This window comes from Quercus suber, unplaced genomic scaffold (assembly GCF_002906115.3).
Source record: "Quercus suber isolate HL8 unplaced genomic scaffold, Cork oak 2.0 scaffold_393, whole genome shotgun sequence".
NCBI lineage: Eukaryota > Viridiplantae > Streptophyta > Magnoliopsida > Fagales > Fagaceae > Quercus > Quercus suber.
In genome coordinates this window covers 569288-582861 of record NW_027069845.1, presented here as the reverse complement: position 1 = coordinate 582861, position 13574 = coordinate 569288, and positions in this window count along the sequence as shown.

Here is a 13574-nt window from a genome sequence, read left to right as displayed (position 1 = left end):
AACTCTTCGGATCTAGTACCATGCATATTAAAATATTTAGTATTCTAAATAAAAATAAATAAATAAATAAAAGGTTGGGCTAAGCTAATAATATTGGCTTATACGAAGCTCCTTTTTTTTTTTTTTCTTTTTTTTTTCTTTTTTTCTTTTTTTCGGCTAAGCCAATAATATTGACCCAATATTTTTTTTTTTTTTTTCTTTTTTTTTTTTTCGGCTAAGCCAATAATATTGACCCAATATCTAGGTTATTCCTCTCTTTTTTAGATTCTAATTAATTACATTCCGATTCCAATTTGTTGTTAAGTGCCTTAATATTGAAATGCAAGGATCCGTCAAAGATAAATGGAGGTGTAGGGACAAAGTTAAAAATCTGCCCAAGGGAACCTCTAGGAGAAAATATGATGAGGCTCAAATCTTTCAGATCACAGATCAAACAACGAGAGAGCAAAAAGAAACGTCAAATTCACTCATCACTTTATCACTATGGTCCATCATTTTTCTCTGAACTTAAAACCAAAGTGAAATTACAATTTTTTCAAAAATACTGAGATAGGATTTAAGTTTGGTTCCTTTTTTTTTTTTTTTTTAAGGTCACGTCACATGGCAGCACATATGATATAATTTTTTTTTTTAATATCCACGTTAATTACATCAATTTTGACACAATATGAAAAAGTTAATGAACTAAACTAACATGTTAAAAATGTTAAAAACCATTTTAACACATACGGCAACCATTAGGGACCAAAATAATAACTTACTCTCACTACAAAAAAACTGTACTATTGTGACGGGCCAAAACCGTCGCAAAGCCCAAAAAACTGCCACTAAAGGTCTATCTAGCCTATTACGGCGGGGGCTATTGCAGCAGTTCTACCCACCATTGTTGTGGTGCCACTATAGATCTGTTGCGGCAGTCACAAAAAGCGCCGCAATAGATCACCCATTTAGCAGCACTTTTGGCCTATTGCGGCAAGCAGAAAACCATCGCCATATGAAGTTACCATTCAGGTCAAATGACCCTTTAGCGGTGGGCATTAAGCGCCATTATAGGGTTTATTAAATAATAGACTATACGCAACTTTTAGCAGCGATTACTCTCGCCGCTATATGTGTAAGGCTTTAGCAGCGGGCTATAAACGCCGCTATAGGTTTCCAATTATTTCGTAATTTTAGTTCTTCAGCAGTGTTTTTTGCTCGCCGCTATAGGTTAATTTTTTTTCCCTCCTGCGTTCTAAAACCACATTTCTATTACAAATAACCTATAACAATTTTAGCTCCACTAAGACATTACCACAAATGTAACTTGATAACACCACAAATGTCTTCAAATAGGGCTGTAAACGAGCCAAGCTCGAGCGAGTAGTGCCTGTTTGAGCTTGGCTCATCGATAAAAATAAAATGCTCAAGCTTGGCTCGAGCTTGAGACAAGCTTAAATATAATGTTTGAACTCGAGCTCGTGGGAAAACCCAAAAGCTTGAGCTCAGCTTGGCTTGGCTTGATAAATTAATCAAGCCAAGCTCGAGCTTAACATTAAGCTCAAACTCAAGCTCAAGTCAAGCTTTTTTGCTCAAGATCTAACAAAATTGCATTATCAAGTGCTCAAATCTCCAACAATCAAGTAAACAAAAATAAGAAAATAATATACTCTTTTGTTCATGCTTCTAATTCCACTTGTGATTAGCAATTACTCAAATTAAAGCTTTACATAATTAAATCTACCCATTCCAACTACATACCAGGCTCCACAACCACAATCCACTAATTACAAAGTTAAGTTATTATCAACGAATTCAACCAACAAAGATTTTTCTAAGTTATATAGAAATTTCATAAACAATCATAACTTGGAAATCAAAACGATTTTGCAATATCAAACAAACTACAGTGCAAACAACTATAAAAGTATATAGAAAATTTTTAAACATGAAAATTTACCTATGGTGAGAGAAGGCTATGAATGTCCTGGAGGATGGAGGTAGAAAGTCAAATACTACACCGGAACTAGAGCTATTGTCGGAGCTCTTTGCACACCCATTAGAACCCTTAAATTACATGGTGATTCGGTGAACACCGGACTCTAAATCCTCTTTGCTAGAATCTAACTCTTCCAAATCTAGGACTTGTTCATTTGTTGCAAAGAGATATAGGGCAGATTTGGTGGAATTTCTTGGCCTCACGAGAGAGAGAGAGAGCTGATCAATTCAAACCTTGAGAATTTGGGGAAGAGAAAGAAACTGATAATAGAGAGAAAGATTAAAGCTTCTCAAAGAAGCTTCAGTCTTTCCAAGAAAGCCTAAGAGTTTTAGGCTGCAGACTGCATAGGACAGAAATGGACTTAATTGAGTGACAGCCGAGAATTTCAGTTTGAATGAAACTGAATTGGGTTTTTTTTGTTCAATGATAGTTTCGATAGAGAGAACTCAGAGAAGAAACTAAACTAGTAAACTGACTTGGGTTTTTTTTTCGATGGAAAGACCGAAACTAAACTAGTAAACTAACTAGTAGAGAGAACTCAAATGGAAAGGATACTTAGCATTACTTTTATTTACTTTACTTAGAAAATGACTAAACTAGTAAACTGGCAACAAAGGGACACCTAAGGGCTAAGATGGTGAAGTCCAACTGTATGCATGAAGTACTATTGTACTGGAGAACTCTAAAAGAGTAGAAGTGGAAACTGAAAAGTCTAGAAAAAGCAAGAATTCCGGTCTTGTTTTATTCATTTATTTTATTTGCTAAAAATGTTTATAAAAAATAAAAATAAAAATAAATATAAAAAAAGAAAGAAAGAAAAAAACTTAAAGTAATGGGTACTAAAAGTGGTCTCACGTGGAAAATTTTATTATTAAAATATGTGTAATGTAAAAATATTTAGTTTATTTAGCAAATATATACCAAGCCTTTTATGAAGCTGCACACAAGCTTAAGCTTGGCTTGTGCTAAGGCTCAAGCTTGGCTTATTTATAAACAAACAAACATGAATGAGCTTTTTATTGAGACGAGCTCAAGTTGTTCACAATCAGCTTGGTTCGTTTACAGCCCTATCTCCAAACTAACATTATATTAATATAGAAATATATTATCAAATACATAACATTGTCTATAACCATCATCAAAGTTCCAAGCTAATACCACAATCAAAATTCCAAAGTATTTAAACAATCAATCAAGTCCCACCAATATGAAATTAAGATTAAGTAAACAAATGGCAAAATTTGCAAACCAAATGGATTTATGGTAGGAAGGTAGCAAGATCACATAAACTAAAGGCCCTCACCTTGATAGCATACTTCCTCATGGGGAACTACATCTCCTTCTTCTTCTCCCATTCAATCTTCAATGATGCCTATGCAAACAAAAAGAAAGTAAAATAAATCAGGCAATAGCCAAGCCAAACACCCCAAGCACAAATATAAACATGTTAATGGGACAAGACTATACAAGTACACAACGCAAAATGTAAACCCTTCTTATTTTCTCAACAAGCTATGAACATAATTTTAGCTCCACTAAGACATTACCACAAATGTAACTTGATAACACCACAAATGTCTTCAAATAGGGCTGTAAACGAGCCAAGCTCGAGCGAGTAGTGCCTGTTTGAGCTTGGCTCATCGATAAAAATAAAATGCTCAAGCTTGGCTCGAGCTTGAGACAAGCTTAAATATAATGTTTGAACTCGAGCTCGTGGGAAAACCCAAAAGCTTGAGCTCAGCTTGGCTTGGCTTGATAAATTAATCAAGCCAAGCTCGAGCTTAACATTAAGCTCAAACTCAAGCTCAAGTCGAGCTTTTTTGCTCAAGATCTAACAAAATTGCATTATCAAGTGCTCAAATCTCCAACAATCAAGTAAGCAAAAATAAGAAAATAATATACTCTTTTGTTCATGCTTCTAATTCCACTTGTGATTAGCAATTACTCAAATTAAAGCTTTACATAATTAAATCTACCCATTCCAACTACATACCAGGCTCCACAACCACAATCCACTAATTACAAAGTTAAGTTATTATCAACGAATTCAACCAACAAGATTTTTCTAAGTTATATAGAAATTTCATAAACAATCATAACTTGGAAATCAAAACGATTTTGCAATATCAAACAAACTACAGTGCAAACAACTATAAAAGTATATAGAAAATTTTTAAACATGAAAATTTACCTATGGTGAGAGAAGGCTATGAATGTCCTGGAGGATGGAGGTAGAAAGTCAAATACTACACCGGAACTAGAGCTATTGTCAGAGCTCTTTGCACACCCATTAGAACCCTTAAATTACATGGTGATTTGGTGAACACCGGACTCTAAATCCTCTTTGCTAGAATCTAACTCTTCCAAATCTAGGACTTGTTCATTTGTTGCAAAGAGATATAGGACAGATTTGGTGGAATTTCTTGGCCTCACGAGAGAGAGAGAGAGAGCTGATCAATTCAAACCTTGAGAATTTGGGGAAGAGAAAGAAACTGATAATAGAGAGAAAGATTAAAGCTTCTCAAAGAAGCTTCAGTCTTTCAAAGAAAGCCTAAGAGTTTTAGGCTGCAGACTGCATAGGACAGAAATGGACTTAATTTAGTGATAGCCGAGAATTTCAGTTTGAATGAAACTGAATTGGGTTTTTTTTGTTCAATGATAGTTTCGATAGAGAGAACTCAGAGAAGAAACTAAACTAGTAAACTGACTTGGGTTTTTTTTTCGATGGAAAGACCGAAACTAAACTAGTAAACTAACTAGTAGAGAGAACTCAAATGGAAAGGATACTTAGCATTACTTTTATTTACTTTACTTAGAAAATGACTAACCTAGTAAACTGGCAACAAAGGGACACCTAAGGGCTAAGATGGTGAAGTCCAATTGTATGCATGAAGTACTATTGTACTGGAGAACTCTAAAAGAGTAGAAGTGGAAATTGAAAAGTCTAGAAAAAGCAAGAATTCCGGTCTTGTTTTATTCATTTATTTTATTTGCTAAAAATGTTTATAAAAAAAATAAAAAATAAAAAATAAAAAGAAAGAAAAAAAACTTAAAGTAATGGGTACTAAAAGTGGTCTCACGTGGAAAATTTTATTATTAAAATATGTGTAATGTAAAAATATTTAGTTTATTTAGCAAATATATACCAAGCCTTTTATGAAGCTGCACACAAGCTTAAGCTTGGCTTGTGCTAAGGCTCAAGCTTGGCTTATTTATAAACAAACAAACATGAATGAGCTTTTTATCGAGCTGAGCTCAAGTTGTTCACAATCAGCTTGGTTTGTTTACAGCCCTATCTCCAAACTAACATTATATTAATATAGAAATATATTTTCAAATACATAACATTGTCTATAACCATCATCAAAGTTCCAAGCTAATACCACAATCAAAATTCCAAAGTATTTAAACAATCAATCAAGTCCCACCAATATGAAATTAAGATTAAGTAAACAAATGGCAAAATTTGCAAACCAAATGGATTTATGGTAGGAAGGTAGCAAGATCACATAAACTAAAGGCCCTCACCTTGATAGCATACTTCCTCATGGGGAACTACATCTCCTTCTTCTTCTCCCGTTCAGTCTTCAATGATGCCTATGCAAACAAAAAGAAAGTAAAATAAATCAGGCAATAGCCAAGCCAAACACCCCAAGCACAAATATAAACATGTTAATGGGACAAGACTATACAAGTACACAACGCAAAATGTAAACCCTTCTTATTTTCTCAACAAGCTATGAACAACTAAAAGGTGAAAAAACCTATACAACATTAGTCCTACAATAATTCACCCAAAATGTTCCAAAACTTTATGGCAATTCCAATTTAACATTTTCCAGTTACCCCATATTTAATAACATAAACAAACACACAAAAAATTTTAAAAACTATCACAATAGATGAACCAAAATTGGAAATAGCATACCCAATAAAGTAAAAAGTAACAAGCATAAAAAAATGCATATATGAATCAAACTCGCAAACAAACATACCTGGCACTTGGTAAGCCTTCTCCTAATGGCCCTAGTCTTCTTGGTAAGCCAATCTTGTAATAGTTGACATGTACCAACAATACAAACAATTAGTCTGATCTTAACATAGCCAAGTCTCAAATAATTGCATTAGAACATAATGAATTCTTTAAGAAATTTCACACAAACATTGAGATATAATTTTAAGGAGAAGAAACTAACCAGAGAGAGGTTTTGAAACTCTAATCATTAAGGCAAAATATAATGAGTGATAACAAAAGTATTATATACACTCATCATCACTAGACTAATTCATCGCTAAACTCTTCATCATCGATAAAGTCTTGTTCAAGCAATTCATCTTCACTGATCAACGGTGTATCATTAATGGTTCCTTCTTCATTAACTCGAGCCCAAGCATGGCTGTCATTTGCATCATCACATGCATCATCAATAGTTATATTATAAGGAACATTCTCAAGATAGGTACCCACTTTATCATCATCATCATGTGAAGCATTAATACCAACATCAAACACCTCCCTAGGTTTTGTTTTAACCACCACCGCCCAATCATTATGTCTCACATCTTCCACATAAAACACTTGTAAAGCTTGAGATGCTAATACATAAGACTCATCAATCAATTAATCACCCATGTGTATCAATCGTGAAAAATTGACAAGGGAAAATCCAAACTCATCTTTTTTGCATCCTCTCCCACTAATAACGTCAACCCATTGATATTTCAATAGTACATATCGATATTTGTTAAAGTAGTTCAACTCAATAATATCGATTAGTACACTATAATAAGTAGCACCACCTTCAATAACAACACAAACTCCACTGTTTTGAGTTTTCCTAACTGCCTTAGAGTCTTCGGTGTGAAACTTCAAATCATTTATAACATAACACTTGAACTATTTTGCTTCATTATCTAGATATCGAGCAAGCCATATGACTTTATCAGAGAGTTTTTTTTTCTCTGATGCATCCATTGACATCACCTATAATAGACAATAACATTTATTATAAGTATTCTATCTAAAGTGTTACAACCAAGTTTTATATATAGACATTGACATCACCTATTATAGAAAATAAAGTTATATATATATATATATATGTTTTACTTACATAGTTCCTAAACCAACTGCAGAATTTTTCCAAGTGTTGCTTTTGAATAACATCATCGGTTACATAAAAACGGGAATTAACCTTAATCTTCACTATGTGTACACTATGTAGACAAATGTGTTAGTGTCAACTTAGAGTATTGTACTTGAATGTCATGAACGGATATGCAATGACATATTACTTACTCGTGAAATAGGGTGATTTCTTCATAATTGAATAGCACATAAATATGTGCTTGGATCCATGAATTTGAATTTAGTATTATAATGCTTACCACCGCACCCATGGATTTCTTGACATTCTTTACAGGCCAATTGAATGCAGTTTCAATAGATTTAAAATAGCATGAGCAGAATGCTAGGCATTCCTCTGCTATATACCCTTCTGCAATTGAGCCTTCTAGATAAGTTTTATTATGCACGTACGAATTAAGTCTTGACAAGTAACTATTGGAAAATCCAAGATCAACAACTAGAAATTGATAAGTTATCACGTACGAATTAAGTCTTGACAAGTAACTATTGGAAAATCCAAGATCAACAACTAGAAATTGATAAGTTAAGCAAAACCAAATAGACCAAGTTAACATATGTGTTACCTCTCTATGGAATACATCCAATGATAATGAATTAGGCCACCAACTTTGGCTTCACTAGCCAAATGCATGATTAGATGTACCATCACTATAAAGAAAGAGGGAGGGAATATCATTTCCAATTTACACAATATCAATGCAATTCTTTCTCTAGAGCCCCAAGTTCCTCCATATTTAATACTTTGGAGCATATCTCCCTAAAGAAACAAGTCTATTAAATGCCTACTCACTTCAGGGGGAAAAGATCCACGTATTGCTATTAGAAAAGTTATTGCATTAAGATGTGATTATCATGGCTCTTCATCCCACTAATCTTGCGTTCTTTGAGTTTAACGTAACATGAGATGTTTGAAGAGTATCCATTTGGCACTCTTACATCCTTCAAAACTTACTGAAAACTATCCTTTTCACAAGCATTCATATGGTAGCAGGCATGTGGCATACATGTCTGATCATTCCCAACTTTTTCCAAGTGAAGTTCACTTCTTATACCCATATCCTTTAAGTTTGACATGTTTTTAAGTTATCCTTTGTCTTGTTATCCAAGTTCAACAATGTGACGATTATATTATCGACTACATTCTTTTCAATATGTATCACATTAAGATTATGATGCAGCACATGGTGCTCCCAATAAAGGAATGTGAAAAATATACTTCTCTTCTTCTACAAAGTTAAGGCTTCCTCCTCTCTTATTCTTTTATTAGGCAAATTAACTGTTTTCTTTCCAAACACACAATCGACTACAACATCTGTTTGTAACATGATTTCTCCTCTGAATACTGTAATAGGAGCTAATCTCGTATCAACATACCTATCAAATGAATTTTTCTACTTACGAAATTTATGATCACTATCCAAGAATCGCCTATGTCCAATGTAACTAAATTTTTTTCTATACCTTAACCAACGAGACTAACTATCATAGTTACAAGGGAGACATGTAAGAGCACCTTTAGTGCTCCAACCCAAGATATCACCATATGTAGGAAAATCATTTATGGTCCACAACAATGTAGCATGCATTTGGAATGATTTTTTGGAAGACACATCAAACGTTTCTACTCCAACATCCCATAACTCCTTCAGTTCTTCTACTAAGGGTTGCAAGTACATGTCTATATCGTTCTCGGGTGAGGTTGAACCGGGAATTAATAATGATAGCATGAAAGAAGACATTTTCATGCACATCCATAGAGGGAGATTGTATGGGATCAAAATGATAGGCCATGTACTATGAGTACTATTCATATTTTCGTACAGGTTGAATCCATCAGCTACTAATCCAAGCCTCACATTACGAGGCTCGGATGAGAACTCTATATACTTAGAGCCAAATGATGTCCAAGCTTCAGAATTAGTAGGATGCCTTAGTAACTCGTCATTCACACAACCATTGGCATGCCATTTCATATGATTGGCTGTTTCAGAAGACATAAATAATCGTTACAATCTTAGCTTTAAGGGGAACCACCATAGGATCTTTGTAGGTCCCTTCTTTTTTTCTCCTTGGAGGAAGCATTAGTACTTTATTGACCTTTAGACTTATTACTTTCCCATCTTGAACAGTTACAGTTCGGACTGCTTGCTCACTCCCAAGTGCAAGAGATCGTAGCAATATAATTCTCGGAGTACCGAGGTCGAACCACATGGAGCAAGGTAAATTCAAAGACAATATAATTAAACAGTAATTTGGGTGAAGAAGAAAAATACTTTTGCTTGGTGATTGTTAACAAGAATAATAATAAAAACTAATTTAAATCAATAATGTAAATACTAGGGCATCGGGGTGTTTCCCTATATCGATATGAAATTCTTTGTGATCTAAGAAAATATATATTTCATAATTGATTGTTCTTATACAATTAAAAACTTATGATTCGGTTGAACTGAGACAATTCAAGAACGCATGATAACCTCAATTAATAATGCAGTTAGAAAAGTTTTCAGAAAAACCCATTCACTTTAAAACATGATTTCTATTTGAAACTATTAGAAATTCCTCTAAACAATAAGAAAAACATGATTGAACTTATTGAAAGTATGGAAGAACTAATACATCAAAAGAAATCTAATTGAACAATCAAATATGTCATTGATAAAATCCTAGAAAGAATCACATTGAATATTCATACCGTAGAGAAGAAACATAACCCCTAACCCTAGCAAAGAGTTTAGGCTGCCATTAGAGAAAGAAAAATACAAGGTTTTCTTTGCCAAAATTCGTTCTCACCACCTCCCTTCTAAAACCCTAATGTCTAAGTATCCAAAGAAAATAAAACTTTTCACTATTTAAATTTTCGTCCAGGTTTACAGTAGTAACTTGTGAGTTAATTTTGGCCTTCAAAAATTGATAATTTCGAAAAACTCAAAACTGGAAAGTTGTAGATATTTAAGTCACGGTTCTAACCCATCCAGTCTTGTGTCAATTGAATTTTTGAGTAGAGAGATACGCCCAAAATACTGATCAGTGCTCAAATCAGATTTTTCATTTTCAGATTCTGCCTCTTTGATTTCTTTCCTTATTTGAAGCTTCCAATCGTGTTAGATGATCCAAGCACTCCAGCTGCACCTCCTTAGACATTTAGGCATGGTCCTTTAGCTCCACTTTAATTCTAGTTTGGCCTCCATTATCTTTCTCACATGATTTCCTGAAAGTAGAAAATTACACACAATGAATAGCATCTTATTCAAGAAATTATGTAAAGATAAATAATAGGGACTAATACAAATCATGGCTTAATTATACAAATTCAGCATAGTAATAAGGAGATAACGCCCACATAAATATATAACAAGTACACATTTTAAGGCGTTATCACGGACAAGATTCAAGGTTGGCATTCTCCTTCCAATATAAAATACAATCTTTAGGACAAGCATGAATCTTCTCATAGCTCAAGCCCAAATCCTTAATAATCTTCATAGCCTCATAACAATCTTTTGGCAACTTAGCATTTGAAGGAATAAAATCAAGCAAAAATTGTAGTAACATGGTAAATAATTTGTTGGTCCCATTTCATTTGGTACAAATGCACAATAACTGACAATTTGCTAAAATGCTTACAATCTTCATAACAAGGTTGATTAGTAATAATGCAAAAAATCAACAGTTGAGGTCCTCGTCATAGTAAATGGACGATATTGTGGATGAGGTCATCTCTGTAGGTGAGAATCTTGCAGAATGAACTGAAGGGAAGAGTAACACGTCAGTGTGGCATCAGCCAAACCATCTCCTATGCTTAAGACAGTAAGGGAGAAAGATTCTAGAGAGAAAATGAGTTGAGAGTGATTTCGTAGAGTCTTTGTGTGTACCTTTAGCTTTTGTTGTCTTCTCTTTGTTTGGAGATCACAGCTCATTTTGTGACTATTTCTCCGTCCGTTACATTTCGTCATTAATGTTCGTAATAAATGTGTCACATCTTATCTAGGTGAATGACGATCTATGTGAAGTGACGATGGTAATTTTCTGGTTCATCAACTGCCCCTTGTTCATTTTCTCGTCTTTCAGACGAGATAAGAACAAATTCGTCTAACCTTTTGTATTCCATGTACTGCGCATTTATGACGATTTGGTGCATGGGTGGTTGGGCGCCACGTGTACGTCTAGGATGTGTTCGATGTGTGAACATGTCTCAGTTTTCCCGTGTGAGTTTCGACCACTTGTTTTGCATTTTTCCCTCCTCTTCCTTTTTTCTGTGTTTTTCCTTATTCAACTTCCTATTCTAGGGTTTGTCTTCTCCTCTGAGCTTCATCTCTCTGTCCTACATTTCCTAATAAGTCCCTTGCACTTCTTCTTTTCTGATTTTTCCATGGTAGATTATTCTGTTGTTAGAGTAGATTGTCCTTCGATAGCTTTCTTTTTCGCTTACTTAGGTAGTTTACTTAAGTCCGTAGAGGGAGAGTGTCTTGATAGGGTCTTCGTAGAAGAGGACTGTCCATATACTTCTGTCCTTACTTCTTTGTTTCCTTTAGTTTCCCATTCTACTGAGGTAGCTAGGTTACTAAAGATGTCCAGGTAAGATCTAGTGACTTGGAGATGGGGTTACCCTTGTTTGATGATCGTGTGGTCTCAGATGCCACTTCTATTTCCACCCCTTATAAAACTTGGAAAATTTCGTGTTCCCTTATGAGGAAGGACGAATAGCGAATTATAGACAAATTTCAGTTCCCTAATTCTGTAAAAATTAGTATCCCAAGTGACGAAGAGAGGGCTTGTCACTTGTATGCTGATAAGGTTTGCTACTATAAGGCAGACTTTACCAGTGGTCTTCGTTTCCCTGCTTATCTCTTTGTTAGGGAACTTTTTTCTTACCTGCATCTTGCTTCGGCACAGTTGGTACCTAATTCTTGGCAAATCCTTGTTTCTTGCATGGTGGTGTGGATGTCCACCAATGATGGTGATGTTATTAGGGGGGACGAATTCCACCACTTTTATCGTCTTAGAAAATCCAAAGACCCTAGCTATTATGAGTTCAAACCGTGGGATAGGGCTTCTAGGTTAATTCTTTATTACCCCTCGTCTCTTCGAAACTGGAAGCCAAATTTCTTTTTTGTCTTTGGAAGTAGTTGGGAGTTCGTCCTTGGTGAGGACTTGGACGAAGCCCCTAAATTTTTTCATAGTTGGGGAGTTCTTGTGTCTGGTGCGTCTTTTCAGTTGTTTTTCTCTTTTTTCCTGAGTGACAATGATAAATGACTTACTTGCACTTTTACTTTGCAGTTTCCCAGCATCCTTGTCTGAAGAGAGATACCAGCGTCGTGCTGAGAAAGTGAAGGAGTATCTTGAGTCCGTCAAGGATTTTAATGAACTTGTTTCCCTTCAGTCTTTGTTTTTACATTTTTTTGGGTCTAGAACCATCTACCAAGGTTTAGAAAAATTTGGAAGTTGTGAGAAAGAGTACGTATTTCTACCCTCTTCTTTCTTTCTTTCTTTGTTTCTTCTTCTTCTTCTTCTTTTTCTTCTCCTTCTTTTTTTAATATTATTATTATTTCTGTTAGTGGTCTCTAGTCTAGGAAAAAGGTCGGTGATGCCTCTAAGAAAGATACTATGATAACGCCTCCTCCTACCCATTCGCCTGCCAAGCACCCTGCCTCCCCCATTTCGTCATTAGAGATGATTGCTTCTGGTGGGGAGGAGACTAGGAAGAAGAAGAAAGTTGGTGGTAAGTCTTTCCTTCCTACCTTCTAGGACAATATTGATGCAGTGGCTTTAAAGGCTCATGATGCGCTTTCTGTGGATGATCTAAGCCCTCTGATGGCGAAGTCATCTAGTGAGGTGATATCGTCTCATATCTAGAAGCTTGTGCAGGTAAGCATTGTGGGCTAGTTTTTTACTTATTCCTTCTCTTTGTTTTACTTCTACTAAAGGAAAAATATCTTGTAGGCTTTAGGGGAGTCTTGTTCGTCTCTGGAAGCTCCTAGTCTTAGAGAGGAAGGTGGCCACGTTGAGCCCTTGGTCAAGTCCTTATCTGCTGAGAATGAGATGTTGAAAAACAAGGTTGCTATTCTTATTGTCGAAGCCGAAAACGACAAGGAGCATGTGGCAACCTTGGAAAAAAGCCTACAACTAAAGAAGGACTTTTGCAAGCTAAAGGACAAGCAGATTGGTGATCTTGAGTTGAAACTACAAAATGTTAGGTCGTGGCTATACAAGACTTCAAAGACTCTGACAAGCATTTTGATGACTTGTGCAAGTACTACGTGGAGGGCTTTGATCTCCTTGTAAAGTGGATGGCCAAGCATCATCCTGACTTGGACATCTTTGGCTTAGTTGTTGGCAATGTTGAGAAGGAGCTCATGGCTAATCGTCCTTCTGAGGTTACACAGAGAATGTGATAGAGGAAGCCACAGAGTTGCAAGTGATGGAGGAGGCTGCAATTACAACCCC